Here is a 19730-nt window from a genome sequence, read left to right on the forward strand (position 1 = left end):
GGTCTGGAGAGAAGCCTTATTTTTGAGTGGAGTTTGAAGTAATTGTTTGGTTTCATCCAGCAAAAACAACATCAATAATAAAAAATGGTTTATGATTTGAAGTATTGCAATAACTGGGAGAAGGTGCCACTGTGAAAAATATTTGTAATTAGATTTTTACAGCTTTCGCTAAGCTGAAATAGAAATAACCAATTAATGTCCCTTTTGCAACAATTCCATTATGTTCATTTTCACTGCCGGTTCCTCTAGCATGTTTGTTTTTCAGTCTCTGATGTAAGTATGCATGGGTGGTGATTTCTGAAACCTTTCCTTAGAAATTGAAGTTTCCCTTACTTTCAACAATACCAACTGTCAAATAAGATGTATTTTCTATGGTGTGGGGCATCTTTGCCAATCATCTTTTTATTGCAGGGCTAGGAGGAGGAAGTCGGGAATCAAAGTGAATTCTTGGTCTGGATTCTTTGGTTTCAGCCTTAATGACAAACTTCTCTGTAGCATTGTCTCCAGAAAGAGTGGTGAGCTAAAAGGTGTGAGCAAATCCCACATCGACCTCTAAATGTAATATGTCCTTGGTTCCTGATTAGTTCTTCTTTTAAGCCCCACAGTGAAAGACCTAGAATGGCCATGTTATCAAATTATGTTTCTAGAGCTAAGAGACCCAAGCCTTGCATACTCGGTGTATTGGTAAACTAGACCACCTGGTTGTTTGCTGCTACCCATGGGGCTTGAACCCTGGGTTCAAAGGAGCTGGGCAATCTAGCTCTGGGATAAACTTTGTGGCTTCCATTCCCATTTGCCATGGTCTCTGGATTTGGTCTTGGTGTCCTGTGAACTGCATCTGTAGAGTAAGCTGCATTGTGTCGATCTCAAAACTAAATGAAATTGGGTGGATATGGTGGAGCCAGAAGGCCATGTTTCTTATTGGTGACCATGTAAATGGGAAAGAAATAGCCTTGAGCAGAAAAGTTGGCATGAAATTTGGTTTTGAGTATTATTTAATTCATGTCAGTAGCCCCGAGTATGAATGTTGGGAATTAATTTGCATTATGGAATTACATATCAACCTAATTATTCTGGAATCTTACTTTCCTTACGTTAGAAAGGTCTCTAAATACTAAGGCTGGGGTATAAGAGAATCATGTGTATATTTGCTCAGAGGCCTTAAAAGGCTGGATTGGACCTCTGGCTCCAAGTCCACTGAAAACTGACACCATTGGAGGATGAGCAAAGGTGTGTTTGACTTGTGCTCTACTCATCCATAACCTTCTCGTCTTTGGAATTAGCAGCTCTCACAGCTGGCTGACTGGGAGTGTATGCTTCGAGTTTGTACCAGCAAATTTGTCCTGACAGCACATAAACTTTTTTTTCCCCCCATTGTGAACTGATGTCTTTCTTGCTTGTTTCTGTCAAAGTTGAGTGTTGGAGAGTTCCTAAAATAGCTTAGTGCCTTAATGTCAGTGCTTATAACGTGGCAGGAAGGAAAGGAGGAATGGGAGCCTGCAGGTTGGTTACAAGTGTTTTCAGGCCTGAGAATTCACTTGCTTGAATGGTGGGATGGTTTTTCTTCTCCAGAAGAGTGCACAAGTATAACAATTATAGAAATGCTTTAAATATTCCAATAAACAATTATTCCTACAGATGAAAATAAGACATTATTGTCTCTCAACAAACACTTAGGGCTATTTTTCAGTTGGAAAGGAAAGAGGAGCAAATAAGTAACACTGAATTTTTCTGCCCAGTTTACCAGGCCCAGGAGAGTTTGGCAAGGTCTGGAGGAGGAAGCCTCCCAGTCACACAATCCAAGATGTCTTCCCATTTTTTGTTTTCAGGCTACATCTGACTGAGGAGTATCTTCTCTGTCTCAGGTTCAGTGGCACAAACGGATGATCAGCCACAAGCTCATCCTACATGACTTTTGGGAAGTGTTGAATAAGTCTGTGAAGTGAGAAGTGAGAGGGACTCAAATTGGTGGGAATGGAGTCTAAGATAGACCACAGTGGGGTTGGAGTTTGTGGACTTTATAGTCACAGCCCTAGGAAAATAATCCACTTGGCCAGTGCTGGACTCAGTATAGAGTTAGTTGTTGAGACTTGTACTGCAGAACCTCTTTGACCTTTATGATGCTAAGTCTGACTCCCAAAAGGGGGTGTGATATGCTGCATTTCTCAAATTTAGTTTCCCATGGTGTCTTAATCTTATGTATTCAGTTGTCTCTGGGCTGGCCTTCTATGCAGGATCCTTTGCAAGGTCTGCTCCAGGGAGTTCAGGCAGAGGGAGTGTGTCCTCAATGCCCAGGATGAGCCTATGATGTGGGTCCAGTAACTTCCATGGGTTTGGCATGGACCGGGTGTAACATGGTGATAATGAGAATAACTTCACAGTTCTCAAGTTTGCAGAGAGCATTTACCCTTAGCAACACATGACAAGAGGAGAGCATCTTCCTTCCTTTCCATGCTAATTTGTGGGAACAAGAACTCCCTCTGGACCAATGTCCTTTTCATGCACTGAATCTCTCTTGTGCATATTCTTCTGCCCATTCATGCCCACTGCCAAGGCTGGAGAGCTAAGAGGGACTCTTAGAAGCAAACTGTCTAGGGGTTATTTGATGACAAGTTACCCTAGGGCTGGGGCTCTCAGGGGAACCTGGAGGGAAATATGTCGTACCAGTGAGTGTGGCAGGACTGCAGGACTGGCAGGATGTCTTCTGGGAAGGACACATGTGCCTGCCCCAGCCACCAAGCCCTTCCTCCTTCAGTCCTCGAGCCGTGGGAGCCACCTGTGCTAGCTGCCTAGGGAAGGACAGATGGTTGCATCTTCATCTCCTTTCCTTTGCACGTGTATTTTTACCTCCCTCCAGACACCTTCAATTCAATTTCAACTTTTTCTAAGGCTTCAGCCAAAGGTGCCAACCTCACCTCTCTGAGACACTCCTGTGTCCACTCTGAGGGCTGGTGCTGATTGAGACTGCCAGAATTCATCTGCTCAGACCAGCACTTTTCTCTAACTGATTCCATCACATTGAATTACAGCCCTGAGAGAACACTTGAGTGAGCTGAGCCAAGCGGCCAGAATAATTCAGCCCTTGTCAGCCATCTCTTCGGAACATGCAGTGATCTAGACACCATTCCAGATGTCTGCGACTGCGTTGTGATTAGAGGCTGTGAATTTTGGTGTGGGTACCAATGTCCTATTGCGTGATCCAGCCTCCCAGGGATGGTTCTCTCACAGGTTCTCGTCCAGGCCAGCCTGACCTGACTTCTGGCAGGATGTGAGGGAGACCTGAGAGCAGGGATGCTCTGTCTTCCCTGAAGGAAGGAGACTGAAAGAGGGAGTGACTGTCACACCCCCATGGTGGCTCTGACTCCTTAGCAATGCAAATCTCCTAAATAAACATGACCTGCCTGCACTGCCCCCCTTCCCCTGCTGTGTGACTAGACCCTCCCTTTCTGAAAACCTTTGGAATTAGCCCTTAATTGGCAGCTGCCTCTAATAGCCCCTTTATAGTTCTCTGCATCTGGGTGAACTTCAGCTATCAAGAATTGCGTTCTGTTTACCATTAATTCTGATTTTGTTTAGCAGATGTTTTCTGGATCTCTCTCAGTTGCCTGCATAATCTGTCTTGGTATAATGCGATCTGGCTGACTCTCTTCTGTAAAACGGATTAATAAACTCCTAGCTTCTTTTGAGGTAACTTCTTTAATGGCTGCAGATGCAGGGAATTTGCCACATTTGGCAGTGCCTGGGGTAGTAGGTCCTTTTCAAACCAAGACTGCCTTCTGGGCAAAGAGATGAAGTTTCCGTCACCTTTCTACCCTCACTCTCCTGTACAGGGGAGTTTGCGGTTTCTCTCCAATAGACCCTGGGCCTCAACTCTTTCTACTCTTGAACTCTTTCTACTCCTAGCCCCACAGAAATGGGCTCTTTCTGGGTGGTGCCACCATTTTTCAGCTGCTGGAAAACTATATTGTTCCTGCTTGCCCCAGCTTGAGTGGGAAGTGGGTGGCACAGCTGGCTGGTGTGTTCTGGTTGGACACAACGATCTGACACCCAGTTGTGAGCATGACAGATTGGTCGGCAGTAGACTCCTACCTCTCTACTTACTCACAGGCTGACTTGGGGTATATTCCTCAGTCTTACTGGAGAAAAGGACATAGTAATAGTACAGACCATTATTCCTAATCCTGAATCACAGTCAGCAAGCCATGAAAGTCTCATGAAACTTGAGAATCCAGGGGTGACTCTGGCTGCAAGCTCCACTGATAAAAGGCTTCTCCGCCTCTTTCCCTCCTTGGCATCCGTGCCTGGTGGGGTTGATAGTCTCCATTATGGCTCTTCCTATCTTGCCCATGTAGATCTGGCCTTAGACCTAGAGTGACAAATGTCTCCAGTCACCAAGCCCATCCCTCTGTCTCCAACCAGACTTGTATGTGACCTTGCATGTTGTGGCCTGTTGACCGTGAGGAATTATCTGGAACCTTGCCTGTTCCCATCCTCTCTTCTGTCAGAGTCTTGAACTTTTTGCTCGAATTCTTTCATGTCACAGTCAGAAGAAACTGCTCTCTTCTTGGTGGTGTCTTTAAGAACTTAAGGGCAACACATAAAATTTCTCTCCCCAGATTAAAGTTCCCTGGGCACTGGGGTGAGAACTGTCCTTGAGTGTCATAGTTACCATCCCTTCAATTACTCCATCAGAATAAAGCTCAGGGATTGAGGACAAGGGCCTCTGCCAAGGATCATGCATGGCATTATCCAGAGGAGTCTCCGGCTGTGGGTCACCCCATGCTTCTGTTCCCTGAGCTTCCCCGAGATAATTCTGAGTGCCTGGGCCTAGAAAGATTAGTGGTGGACTGAGATAGCCCAAGTGAACCCGAGTCCTCATTCCTGCCCCTGCACATGATCTTCCTTGATCAAAGGTCCGCCAGGCTCTGGGTGAGCGGTTGTTCCCTCCTAGCACCTGGGCAGTTCCAGCTGTCCCCAGAGATCTGGAAGCAGCAGGACCTTGCTCACTGCAGCTCAGGGCTGACGATGGCAGATGCCCGTGCTGCTGTTAGAACTGCACGCGTGTGACTCCCTGCCCAGGGTTTCAGCACCACAGGACACAGCACGGGCAGTTATGGCCTGCACTCAAGGGCCAGCTCTCATGCTGCTGTGTAGGGCGAGCCCTGGGAGGGCAGGGAGCCAGGCCTTTCCCCCTGGCCTCCTGGGTGCCTTATACACAGCAAGTCCTGAAGAAGCATTAGACGCCTGCTACATCCCAGGGCCGACCTGGCTTGATGTGACGTACCCACTTAACATAAGGCAGAATCACAGGTATGGGGGCTGCCGGCTTGTTTGGCTCTGGGTCCGCAACTCCAGATCCCCCTGTCCTATCTGCTGTGCTGCTGCTTCTCACCAGCGCTCTTGGAAGGCTCACTCACCTTAACAAAGGTCCTCAGAGAGTGGCTATGCTCTTTCTGGGTTTGTGGGTCCCTCTGCTAGCTGGTACTGACAAGCTGGTGCAGGTGAGCTAGATCTCCATGATAGGGCCTCGGTAGGTCTGGGCGAGGCAGGGAAGCCCCGTGCGTGGGCTGTGCTTGTCATGGAGTCTCCTCAGGGATGTGACTGCACACTTGGAATAAGATCCCTATGTGGAACTTGTGGGGGAAGAGCTGGGTAGTCTAAGAAGTCACAATACCTAAAGGGTGCCAACCAGGGCCAATGAGGTGAGCCCTTCACAAGACAGCCCTGCCCTGCAGCACACTGAGGTGGCCCACCATGATGGCACTCCCTCCCTGCTGAGGCCTGTCCCTCCCCTAGAGGCTTCCCTCTCTTCTCCAAGGCCCCACAGTAAAGGTTGACACTGGCATCTTCGCCCTTTGCCCAGTCCATCAGCCAGAAGGAGTCTCTGCTTTTCAGGAAGCCTTGAAATTGTCTTTTCCATATAAACACTGAAGCTCTTTTCAAACTTGCTAAGCCATTTGCCCTAGCAATACTCATGTGCCATCAGCAAGCCTCTGGGGTTAATTATCTGTGACTTAAAAGGCATTTGTTTCTGTCTCTTTTGTCTCATTGCTGCCGAGCAGTCTTTCTTTATTAGGAAATGAGGTACAGAGTCCAACTGACCATTATGTTCTAATTCTCTTCTTGTCATGAGAATTAATTCATCTTTTTAAAACTCTCTTTAAAAAAAAAAAAAAAAAAACCTGCCTTCCTATTTTCAGATAGTGTTGTTCTCTTAACAAATGTTTAATCTCTCCACTTCAGTGGGAACAGAGCCAAAACTAGAAATAATCTGCAAGGTGAGACTTCTCATCAAAATGAGTGAGGCTTGCCAGTGCTCTCTCTTCTGGTCACACTCACTTTTCGGAGCTCCCTGCTGCCCAGCCATCTGTCTCTTGGTCTCCTGGGGCTGTGGTGAGGGCTTCATGTGCATCCTCTGGTGACAGTGCTGTGCTTGGTGAATGAGCCACAGTGTCTGGGGTGGAAGGGGGGTGGGGGGGGCAGGGGTGGTGGTGGTGCTTGCACATCAGGCAGGCCAGGTAAGGAGAGCCTGTGCATGGCAGCCCACCCCATGGTTCTCTGTTCCCTCTGTCACTTACCCTTCCCGGCCAAGGCTGCCACTGGATTCCAAGAAACGCTTCAGGGTCTGCATGTAGAATTTTTTTTTTTGCAAATTGTTGACTGTTGCATGAGGGAAGCTTATTCGCTTGCCTTGTGCTCACCAGGAAGTCAGAGAACATTTGTCACAGAAATGAGCAGGTTCTGACTGGCCTCTGGTTCCGTGGGAGCCAGACAGTGACATGTAGCCTTCGGGGAACAGTTATAGTCAACAGAGGGAGGGTCTGAGTATGGTCAGTGTGGTTGAATGGCGCTGTTGCTGTTCTCCCGGGCGTGTAGGCTGACCACTGCCCACCTGTCTTAATCTCTTGGAGCCCCTGAGGAGTTCCCAGCCTCTCAGCTACCGTGTCACCCCTGCAGTGTTTCTGAATCAATGTCTGAAGCCTCATTTGGTAATTACTACTTCCCAAGGAGAGAGAGCTCCTGTGGAAATTAAGTTCCATTCTTAGGGTTTCTCCAGGGTTTATTGGATGCTAATAGAAGTTTCCTTGGGTGGATTGGAGTTTCCGGGGTGTGCAGTGAGGACAAGGTGTGGTCCTTGCCCTTACAGGGCACACACATCAATGAATGTGTCAGCTGAGGAGATGTACAAGCATCCTTTAGACAGAAAGGCCACCTGGGTATGTTGGTCACTGGCCAGGCATCTCACAGATGGGCCGACAACCGATTGTGAAAGGCTTTGCTCAGTGTAGACCATTATGGGAGAATGTTCTCTTGGTGGGAACAACTCACTGAATGTTTTGGTAGAGGCAAAGTCTGAAAGTCTTTTCTGCAGAGGATGGTTATATTGACAAAGGGTTCCCTTTTGACTCTTAATGGCATTCCCTGTCAGTGAGGACATGTGGCTGCAAATCACAAATCAGCTACCAGCTCAAACAAACAGAGGATCTTATTGGCTTACGTAATTGGATAGTCAGGAAGGGGGTGAGGGGTGAGGGTGCTGGCCTCAGGCACACTTGGTATAGGGCACGAGGACCTGGTTTCTCTTTTCACCCCCTTCTAGTTGATTTCCCTACATGGTAAGTCCATTCTCCCCATGTATATCTCTCCATCCTGTGGAAGAGAGAGTGCCCCTGAGCTGGTATTTCCTGCAGCCGTGCGAAGATCCCCTTGGGTGAGATGGGCTGGGGTCATGTGCCGCCACCTGAATCCATGATGAGCCTGGTGGGCTGCTTTGTGATCCTGGGCTCCACACAGGTCAGGCCAAGCCCCTGCAGTCAAGGTGGCATGGAGGGGGGACCCCAAAGGACAACTGGACCTCTGCCCAGTTAGGACACATGCATGCAGGAAGGTAAATAAGGTCTACTCTGTGTATTAGCGTTTACTCTATGATTCCACATCTGAGTGTCTATCCCAGTACCTACTCCCAAAGGATTTGGAGTGCCTTGCAGGTAGGATGAGCTTAGCCAGTGTTCACCCAATATTTCTGGAGAAGGCATGTCTTTTGTCTTCTGGAGAAGGAAACCAAGGCTGAGATACGACCCTGCTGACCAGAAGTCACAGGAGCTTGTGAGGGAACATGTATCTGCACCCAGATTCCTGGTGACAGGGCACATTTGCCTTCTTTGTTTTTCGCTTCAGCTGCCTCCTGCAATGGCTTGTCTTGCTGTTTCCCCACTCCCATGGTGGTACATGCCATGACCTGCTGAGGTGCATCGAGCCTCCACTGCCACTGTCTGTGGGAGGGTTACCATTCCTTGAGACCCCCACCATATCCTCCTTTCTTGAGCCCTTCAGCCAGAAGCAGAAGGATCAAAGCTAAGGTTCAGCTTCTCCCCTGAAGGAAACTTCAGTGCTTGCCACCGCAAGGCTTCTAACAAGCTTTATTTTCCATTTTTCATTAGAGATTCTGTTCTTTTTTGGGAAGGAGGTGGGGGGGGGTGGCGCGCTCACTGTGCTAGCTGCTTGTGATGGCATTGTGGTGGGGCAGGGACCACAGACAGAGATGGGGGAACCTGGACTTCACGTATAACCAGTGCTCTCATTCAAGAGCTACCTTTTACTAAGGCTTCTCGATTGTCCATATACTAATTTATGGTCAAAGCCTTACTTCACTGCTTTCATACAAATTCCCTAGATTGGAAGAGTTTTTAATGGCCATCTTTTCACTTCCAGTCTTTCCCTTAATTCTCATGAGCACCCTCTAACATAGGCATTGCAATTGTATTTTGTAAATAGATGAAAGATGGGGGAATCCTTTGAACTCAACAGGAAATTGACCAAAGAATTTAAATGGGCTCAACCAAGGTCCATCAGGAAAGCACATTCTCCATGGAAATACAGCATTGTTTGTCCAATGGTGATTGAACTGTTCATATTCACAAACGTGGAGTCGTCATTCTGCAATTGAAATGCCTGTGGGGTCCAGGTGGCTGGACCTCCGATATCTGCTGATGCCAGGGAGAAACAGGGACCTCCATGTTCAGAAGAAATATGCCTTAAAGAAAAAAAAAAAATCACAGGTCTGGAAAATGAGTTGTCAGAGTAAAAATACATTTCAATCTGTTTGTTTTACTAATTTTAGCAGTTATTTGCTCTCTTTTTTTGCTGGAAGCAGCATTCCCATCCAGCTGCTTGGCTGCTGCATTTGAATTTTTATCATTTGTGTGAGTCGCTGCCTATTTGGACACAAAATGGGAGTCCTGTGGCTAAGAGGGGACATTTGTCTGATAGGGTCAGATCTAATCTCATGCTTAGAAACTTCAGGTGAAAATAAAATGAGTTGAGTTGAGTTGGTTTTTTTGTTTGTTTTTTTTGAACTGCAGTTGTGTAAAGCTGGGCTAGCAAACCGCTTGGCCTTGTATACAGAATTTAGAGTAAGAGCATCTTCTATTGCATAGTGTTAGCAGGCTGCTTTTTGCTCTCAATGAGCTTTGTCATCTGTCATTTCATGTCTTCATTCATGAAAACCTTTGAGCTAGGCAGGAGGAGGAGATCAGCATGGGTGTCTGACAGATGAGGAAACCAATCATTGGAGGTGGCTGGGGGAATGTCCCAGGTCCCACAGCCCACTGGGGCAGGGCTAGAGGTGATAACCCTCAGTCAGAGCCCTTCCCTCCCCCCACACTTCCTGTCTCTCCATGTGAGCTTATGGCAGGAGTATTCGAATTAAAACCCAGTGCAGAACTACAGAGTTTTTAGTCCTGTTTTGGTTCTTTTAAAAATAAATCATTATAAAGACAACTTTTCTCATCCGTCAATGTAATGATCCCATACTGTGGGGAGTCAGAATATTCAAAATGTATGTGGGGGAAATGGTAAAAGTTAATCATTTCCACCGTACCTGTCTGTGGTGAGGTTTAATTATCACTTGACATGTTTCATGGTTTAAAATGATGACAGTTTAAAATAGAGCCAGAGAAAGCCAGAAAAAACATTCATTACCTTGTGTCGAGGACTGTATTAGAGTGAGCCCCAAATGCAGATGTTCCCCAGACAGACAACTCTGCAGCATTTTCTGTCAGCTAGAAGTCCCGGGAATTGAAATCCAAGCTGGAAACTCCATCCTGACCCTGCTGTCTCCACCGGGAGGGAGCTTGGGTGAAAGCTAGCAGCGTGGTTGGGTCCTTGCACCCATTCGGGATGCTCACCTCCTCGACGCCCTTCCTCGTCCCGCTCACTCATGGCCTTCTGCAGTGCTGCTGATGAACAAGATGATTCGTGGCAAAGCGGCTCTGAGTGAATGAATGAAAGCTACTGTAACATCAAGGGGCACGAGTCTCTTAGGGAATTGCTTGCCTTCACAGGATAGAAGCAGCTTCCGGTTGTGGTCGTGGTTGGGCTGGTTGTTCAGTAAGCTCAGCACTGGCTGTCTGTTTAGGAAATAATTAAATAATTGTTTCTTTCCTGTGAGATTCTGGAAGAGGAGCTGTCCAAGAGCAGACCCATCTGTCTAGATTTCAAATATCAGTTTGGAGAGTCCCGGGAGAGGGGGCAGATGAAGCCATCTCAGAAATGCAAATGCTGTTTGACGTCTATTAGCTCCATGCTTATCCATGGCTGACAGGCAGATCCATTAGGATGCCAGTGTCGCGGATCAGAGACGGTCGCAATAGAGTGAGAGCCGTGCTGCCACTGGCCAACCCCAGTGCGATGATCTGAGAGCTCTCTAGTGCTCCGGCCTGGGTACTGCCCCAACCCACTCCCTCATTCTCTGGTTTCGAGGGCCAGGCCTCCAGCCAGCCTTCATGGCTACTCCCCCGCCACTGAGCAGCCTGCCTGAATGCTCTGCCTGGTGGTAGTTGTGCCCTCCGTGTACAGTCTGGCTCACTTCTTGGCACTGCCTTTCATGGGATCACCCTAGAGATCCACCTGCAGATATGGAAGGTCCCTGTGGGATAACTCACTTTCCTAGCTGAGGACACAGGCTTGAGCAGGTGAAGTGACTGGTCTGAAGCCCCCTGGTGAACGGATAGCAGAGGTGGGGCGTATGGACTGAGCAGGGTTCATAAACTGGTTTATGAACCAGTTTCTTTGGTACCTTCCCTTTCACCCCATCCTTGGGGCCATGTTTTCCCTCCTCTCCGGGGAGGTACAGTGTCTAGCATTGTCCTGGGTGCCCAGCCAGCATGTCCTAGCGTTGGATATTCTGGTTGAGTTTTCTAGTTAAATTCTTTGCCTTGACTTTTGTTTAAAATACTTCTCCATTTATTGTTCTCCTGTTTGGTGGGGAAGGAACAAGTGGGAGGGGGCACATGGTGACCAATGTCATCATTAAAGCCCCAGCATGAGCTTTGCTGAGTTAACTTGTTTCAACCCTCTCCATCGTCCAGTGTGGCCAGCTATGGGATCTTCTATTATACAGAGGAGGAAGCATGTGCTTTTGAAGGATTAGCAGTCTGGCTGGTGGGGAGGTGGTGCTTCAGCTGGTGGGAAGCCCTTCTAGTGGCTCTCATTGTAATGAAATATTCAGTCTTCTCTGTGTCACTGGTGTGGCCTCTCTAGGACCCCCGTCTCCAGGATTCCAGCTATAAGGCAGATCTCTAAAGTCTCTAAACAGTCTGCTCTTAAAGAGCTTGCAAAGAGCAAATGCCCCTGTGGCTCTTTGTGATGGGAGTGGGAGCAGTGGGAAGGACTGATAGAGATGGACAGGGTGTGTCTGTCAGATGCCAGATTCTGGGAAGCTGTGGCCACACCTCCTGAACCGAGGTTAGGGTGTGAGTCCCGAACCCAAGTACAGACTGTGAGCTACAGGCACAGCAAGGCTCTCCCTGTCCCACACTCTTGTGGTGTTCAGAGGGAGAGTATGTTTTGTGGGCCAGGGGACGTGATGGCAGAGACCATGTGATCACTGTGGTTAGGGTCCAGGGAATGGTAGGTGTAGGAGACGGTGCCCATAGGGTGCCTCACCTAGCACTCTGTGAGTGCTGGTTGCTCTGGGTCTTCTCTGGTGTTGAAGGGGCTGAGAAAGACTTTTTCCCATGCCTGCCTCTCCTGCCTACTGGCTTATGCCTAAACGCACCATTACTGACTGAAACCCCTTTTCCTCATCAGCATCCCCCAAGGTAATTTTGGATCCTGAAGGCATCAGGGAACTTCCAACGAACCACTTCATACTCTACTTGGGGAACTCACAAAGCCTGTCAGCCCCTTCATAGGGCTTCTCCTAAGACCCCTGAACCCAATGTCTCTTCTGTATTGGTTTTTTCTTTTAATAGTGAACATATTTATTCAGTAATTTCTACACCCAACATGGGGCTTGAACTTACAACCCCACAATAAAGAGTCGCATGCTCTTTGGACTGAGGCAGCCAGACATTTCTAATATGTGAGACAGATTCTTTTTTCCCCCAGTGTTCCAAGATTCATTGTTTATGCACCACATCCAGTGCGCCTTGCAATCTCTGCCCTTCTTAATACCTACCACCAGGCTCACATAACCCCCCACTCCCCTCCCTTCCAAAACCCTCAGTTTGTCTCTCAGAGTCCATAATCTCTCATGCTTCATCTCCATTTCCTTTCCTTTCCTTTCCTTTCCTTTCCTTTCCTTTCCTTTCATTTCATTCATCTTCATTTCCCCCATTCAGTTTTCCTTTCCTTCTTCTAATGACTTCCATGTTATTCCTTGTGGTCCATAAGTAAGTAAAACCATATGATAATTGACTCTCTCTGCTTAACTTATTTCACTCAGCATAATCACCAGTCCCATCCATGTTGGGTATTCATCCTTTCTGATGGCTGTGTAATATTCCATTGTGTGTATGGACCATATCTTCTTTATCCATTCGTATGTTGAAGGGCATCTTGGCTCTTTCCACAGTCTGGTGATTACGGCCATTGCTGCTATGAACACTGAGGTACATAGGTCCTTCTTTTCACTACATCTGTATCTTTGGGGTAAATGCCCAGCAGTGTAATTACAGGGTCATAGGGTAGCTCTATTTTTAATTTTTTGAGGAATTTCCACACTGTTTTCCAAAGTGGCTGCACCAACTTTCATTCCCACCAACAGTGTAAGAAGGTTCCCCTTTCTCCACACCTCTCCAACACTTGTTGTTTCCTGTCCTGTTAATCTGTATTGGTTTTGTATGACAAGACTCAAGCAGGTGGTCCAATGGCCAGATTCAGCTCATGGTCATGTTTTGCTTGACTTATATAATGTTGGCCTTCATAATTTTCTTTTTTTTTCTATTTTATGTTGAATAATTGGCCAATATTTAAAATGAAGGATGTTGTACATGTAGATCCAAGTAGATTACTTTGAAGAGTGAACTGCTTTAGTCACCCTGGGCCCACATGATTTCATGGTAACAGTGGGGGCTGGAGTAAGCAGCTATGTCCTTAGAGAGTGCACATGTTCTCCTCTTTGCCACAGTCCACACTGCTCCCTAGTGCCTCCTTGATGCTGAGATTGTCAGATGCAGTTTTGCAAAATAAATAAGAACAGGCTGAAATCCCAGAAGAAAAATACTCATTAAATTATCTAGTGGCCTTTGTAAGCATTTGAGTTTTCAGCCCATTTTATACTCAGATATATTATTAATCATAGCACAGTAGAGCTGGATGTGAGCAGGTGGGAAGGGGTCAAAGATAAAGAGGGATTTAGTGTAAAGGTTAAAGTAATCCTTTATACTTAGCTCTCCTTGAGAACTCTGGTATCTAGGCATGAGTCCTTGATTTAGGCAGTTAAGTGTTCCATTAAAATATCTACTTTTCTGATATTTATGCCTTGATCTGCACACATTCACTTTAGGCTATAAGTGTGCAAGTGCATTTCCAGCTTGGTAATTAATATTTGTGCCTCTTTGTGTAAGTTATGTCTTTAAAATGGATCAGTTGCTTTAAGTATTTAAAAGACATTCCACATATATTATAAAGTAATTACTTTCCAAGGATATTTCCCACTGATATTTGTTACATCTAAATATACATTTACAGTATTCACTAGACCAGAATAGTTCTGATTTATATATTTTGGTCCACTGAGCTTAAAAAAAAAAAGACATTTTTCAAGTATTTTTAATTAGTGTATTTATTCCAAAGATTCTCTTGGCTCCTCTAGAATCAGCCACATAGTATTAGAAAAATAATAAACACGGCGTGTTCTCTGAGCTGGTTTAGAATTTAATGAGAAATGACATCTCAGCCTGAGAGTGAGCATGGCTAACTTTTAATCTGGGCTCCGAAGTGTCCTAGAACCTGCAGGAGCTTATTAACTCTCTCTGTGTCACGTTCGTAATGTGCAAAATTCAGATGATAAACAGTTACTGCCCTTGTGTAGGGAGAATTAATCCTTGCTGAATAGCAAGTATTGTTTTAATAAAATAGTCTTAATTGTTTGCTTTGTACATTTTCTGCTTTATTATTTTTATTATTTCTCTTGCCTCTGTAATTGGTAGTTATTGGGTTCTCATTATTTCTTGATTAGTCATTTCATAAAAACTATCTTGTGATTTATCCTCCCTCCCACACTTGCTTTCGCCCACACGTCATTGGCAGAAGCAGGATGTAGACCCATGTAGCTCACCTCTAATGGAGCCGGCGCTGCAAGCAGCTCCCAGGGCTGGCCTCTGGTCTTCAGGAGCTGTGATGCCCAATTTGTTGGCTGCCGTGCTGTGAAAGGGCTGCGTGACACTTAGTGGAAAAACATCATTAGTAACAGTGAGAGGGCAAGATGCCCAGGGTCTGCGTGGGGATGGGGGGATGGTGACCTCCCACCTTGTGGGAGAGAAGAGAGGTGCCCATCCAGTGTGGGACAGCCATTGTAAGTGTGCAATGACCACATAATGTGGGGAATTAAAGAAAAGGGCAAGAAAAATCCTCACCGTATTGTACAAAGAATCCCACCATCCATTCTACCTCTATAATGTTTCCTGCTGCCATTACCTGGGGACTTGACCCTACTTGCCTTCCTCACAGACTATCACAATAGCTATTCTTGAGCTCTCTAATCTCTGTATGTCGTTTTGCAAATTGAGTAGCCAGACCTTGTGAGTGTTATCTAACTTAACCAGCTGTGTTAGTCTGGGCACATTACTGAACTTCTATATCTAGGCTTTCTTACCTCTAAAATGATAGTAGCCATTCTATCCTATATGGCAGTTGTATAGATTAAATACATTAAAAAAAAAAAAAAGGCTTAACAGAGTACTGGCCAGCCTTCTGAGCAGACCCCATGTTACCATCACTGTTAGCTATGATTCAGCCACACTGGGGCAGGGGTTGGCTGTGCCTGTGTTCTCAGTGGGTCTCTAGTACTGAGAAGTAGGAGATGTTCAGTGAATGCTTGTTGAAATGAATTGGGTTAAAAAGCCTTGGATTTGGTGGACCAAGTTATTTACTTTCATCAAAACTAAGTAATTAGATTTACCTAGAACTTTGGGACGAGTGGGCAACAATAAGGTGAAAACTAGGGAACAACTTGTGTGGGCTTTTGTTTCTGGCTGTGTGGGAGACCAGTTACCTTAGCTGACTCTCTCACCTAAAACCATTTGAGATGATGGACAAAACATTGAAATAATCTTTCACCTCAGTGAGAAGGCAGGAAAGTGAAGATTTTCTAAGAGTCTCAATATTCAGTGAAAGGTGAAAATCAGAACTCTGAAGCTGCCTTTTGCTTTGAATGTATTTGCCCAATGTAGATAAGGTCCTAAGAATCAAAGGTCAAGGTTAAGAGGTCCTAAGGGGGACAGGAGACAACCCTAGGACATGTCATTTTGTTAGGAAACCTCCTCCACCTAAACTGAGACCCCCCAAAGCTATACCCTAGTGTAAGCGTGGAATAGAAGTAAATATGTCCTGCCTCCCTTCAGGGAGGACTGAAGAAAATTACCTCCCTTGAACCTTGGTGCTGGGTAGAGGATCAAAATAACTACTTTGAGAACTAGAATCATGAGCTGGGTTTTCAGCTGAACACATAAGCAGGCAGGCTGAGAAAACCTCAAACCAAGAATTTATTTTTTTTTAAAGATTTTATCAATGCAAGGCTCAAACCCAGGACCCTGGGATCATGACCTGAGCTGAAGTCAGACACTGAGCCCACTGAGCCACACAGGTGTCCCAAGAATTCAGTTTAAAGCAGTCCTGGCTGGTAGTACTTTGAGTACTTTGAGCACTTTGAACACATCCTTGAAGAATCCATCTTCAACATATGTCTTAAATGATTTTGACAGGTTACCATCCACAGAACATGAGCTCACAGACAAAAGTAAAAAATACCTAACAAAATTAAAAAGATATGAAAGTGAAAGCCGGTAGAAGCAGATCCTCAGATGCTGGTATTAATAGATACAGAATTAAAAACAAATAACAATGTATATTGTAAGATGTAAAAAAGGGAGTTGAAAATATGAAGAAAGAGTAAGACTGTAACAGATGACCTTGATGGTGTGGAAAATAACCAAGTGTCATTTCTTAGGAATAAGAATTGCAATCAGAATTGTCAAAATCAGTGGATAGATTTGAGAGCAAATGAGATGTCACTGAAAGGAGCTAGAAGGAGTGGAGAGAGAAGCCAGAATGCACACAGCACAGGGGGAGTAGCCCTGTCCCTCAAGTGCATGAAGAGAGTTTGAGAAGATTGCCACATACTAAAACATAGGGCAATTCTTGCAAAGTTACTCCCCTTGATGCAGTTAAGTAAACAGTTTTAAAAAGGAGACCAGAGGGGCGCCTGGGTGGCTCAGTGGGTTAAAGCCTCCGCCTTCGGCTCAGGTCATGATCTCAGGGTCCTGGATCGAGCCCTGCATCAGGCTCTCTGCGTCAGCAGGGAGACTGCTTCCTCCTCTCTCTCTGCTTGCCTCTCTGCCTACTTGTGATCTGTCTCTGTCAAAGAAATAAATAAAAATCTTAAAAAAAAAAAAAAGTGGGGGGGGACCAGAAATACTTTCCCATGTTTGAAGATTAAACACTTGTCTAAATAATACATGAGTGGAAGGGAAAAAATGGGAGAATCTAACTGAACAATAACAAACAGTACATATTAAAATTTGTGAGAGGCAGCTAGAGTAGAAATTAGAGTGAAATCCATCATCTTAAGTATTTCCATTAAAATGGAAAAAAGGGCCCAAAGTTAATGAATTAAACGTACAACTCACAAAGGTAGGTAAAGAGTAGTGGAGTAAACCACAACAAAGCAGAAGAAAGTAAATAATGAACAGCAGTGAAAAAAGAAATGGGTGAAGTTGAAACAAGAAACACCACAGAAAGGGTGAATGCTGCTCTTTCTTTGAAAGGACTAATAAAACTGACAAATCTCTAAGAGAATAAAGCTGGAGAGGGGAAGGCAGGAAGGAGAGAGAATAAATGCATGATATGAAAAATAAAAAGCTATAATCACTGCAGACATTAAAATAAGAGAATCCTTTTTGCCAATAAAGTTGAAAGGTCTAATGATCCAACTTAAAAAAAAAAGGTAAAATAAAACTTGCTAGAACTTAAGTAGAAATTAAGAACCCAACTAGTCTTATTATCATTAAAAAAATAGAATCAGACTTTTAACTAGAAATATTCCCACAATGATGATACCAGAGCCAGATATCCATGCGTATTAACTAACATTCAAGGACTTGAATTCAAGTTCCCCCATGAACTATTCCAGGAGATAGAAAAAGGGGATATGTATTTATGAGGCTAGAATATACTTGACACCCAAATGTTGGCAAGAAGGCTATAAAGGAAAGGTAGGTTTTAAAAATAGTTGTGCGGATCCTAAGGAAAAAACTAGCAAACTGAATTTAGTCATGTATTCATAAAAGAGAATGAACCACGGTAATTTGGGATTATCTCAAAATTAGAAATTTGATTGCCACTAGAAATGGCTTGATGTCTTTCATGACAGTAGTGATTTTAAGTAGAAAAGTCATATGATTGTATCCCTAGATATAGGGAAAGCATTTGAAAAATCCGATACTCATTATTTCAGAAAATTACTAGAAAAGGAGGACTAGCATAGAGGGGAACTAATTTAACTTAATAAAGCATAACTTTAAAAATATAGTAGCAGACCTATGAGTCAGTATATTGAATATAATGATAACTCCCTTAAGAAAGGAAGTTACAAATATGAAATGAGGAAGATCTGGGTTATACCGTTCCTTGTTGCTCTGGAGTTGGAAGTATTAGAAAGAACTCAAAGCGTATGTGTCTATTTGTAACATTTCCTAGCATTGTCTGCTGAGATGGGCCAGAATCACAACACTCCCAGAGCACTGAGAACTTTCCACTAAAAGGAACTTTCCACTGAAAGGAACTAAGACTTCTTGGTGAAAATGGCTAATTCCACTGCTGGAGCAGAAAAAGTACACAGTAAATCTGGAACATTATTTTGTTCCAGAAAGTAAGGCAGTGCTCAGACAATCATGGTGACTTGTCAAAAGGATGTAGTAACCAGCTTGAAAGAGCTCCACATAGCCACATCTGGACAATTTGAGTTTAAAAATGGAAAAAAGGAAGATAAAAATGGATTTGCAGCAGATTTTATTTTCCAAAGACAGTCACAGTGTTGTTTCCCATTGTACATATTCTTCCAATGTGCCTTGGTCACCGTTCTTGTTGAGAGGTGGAGTTGCTGTTCCTTATCCTTGAATCTGAGCAGGCTGCTGGGTCTGGAAGTGATGCCATGTGACTGCCAAGGCCACATCATAAAGGCAGGGTAACTTCTACCTTGCTGACTAGAGCATTCTTGCTAGACCTCTGAGCTACCACATAAACCATCTAACTGTCCTGAGGTCACTATGTTATAAGGAAGCCCAAACTAGTCCATGTGGAGGAACCCTGTGAAGGGACCCTGTGAACAAAGAAGAATGCTGCACACGCTCCCACCTACTTCAGCTCCCCCACCATTGCAGCTTTGGCCAACATCTGATTACAACTACTTTAGAGCCCCTGACTGAAAACCACCCAGCTGCTCCCTTCCCAAACCTAGAGAAATACTGAGCAGTAATAAAATTAATTTAAAAAAATTACTGAGCAGTAATAAAATGTTTGTTGTTATAAGTCACTGGTTTGTTGCATAGCGATAGATAATCACTACAGATTCTGGAACCTGGATATGGAATGGAACCATAACCAAAAATCAAAGCCTATAGCAATGGTTTGGGGAGGTAGGGCAAAGCAGAAAGGGCCTTGAAGAGATTGCTGGTGAAAGCTTGAAGGGTCTCTATGAGTGTTAGCAGAAACCTCAAGGACCTTGAGGAGGCTCTCAGAGCTTGAAGGCATGAAAGGAAAATATTACTAAGAGTTGGGTGGGGGACACCTGGGTGGCTCACTCGGTTAAGCTGTTGCCTTTGACTCAGATCATGACCCCGGAGTCCTGGGATAGAGTCCCGCGTCGGGCTTCTTGCTTGGCAGGGAGCCTTCTTCTCTTTCCGCCTCTGCCTGCTGCTCTGCCTACTTTGCGTGCGCTCTCTCTCTCTCTCACTCTCTCTCTCTTTCTGACAAATAAATAAAATCTTAAAAAAAAAAAGAGTTGGGTGGAAGAGGATCCTTGATTGGGACAGTGTATAGGTTGGTAATGTTGTGATCTGTCACAATAAAATAGTGGTAAAGAGACCAAATGAACTCAGTGATCCAACTCAACAGATGATTAGGCAGAATATTAAAAGTACCCCCTGGCTGCTTCTTGCCTTGATGAAACATGAGAATAGAGAGGGGAGGAACAGAGCAAGCTGTTAAATATAAAGGAGTCAGGACTC

General features: G+C 45.0%; 1 protein-coding gene across 1 annotated transcript in view; it reads left to right on the top strand.

Moving 5' to 3' along the window:
- Positions 1 to 19730, top strand: part of FSTL4 (follistatin like 4) — a 408238-nt gene that overhangs the window by 41345 nt on the left and 347163 nt on the right. The gene's annotated exons all lie outside the window — the stretch shown is intronic.

This window comes from Mustela putorius, unplaced genomic scaffold (genome assembly GCF_011764305.1).
Source record: "Mustela putorius furo isolate JIRA1106 unplaced genomic scaffold, ASM1176430v1.1 tig00000145_pilon_pilon_pilon, whole genome shotgun sequence".
NCBI lineage: Eukaryota > Metazoa > Chordata > Mammalia > Carnivora > Mustelidae > Mustela > Mustela putorius.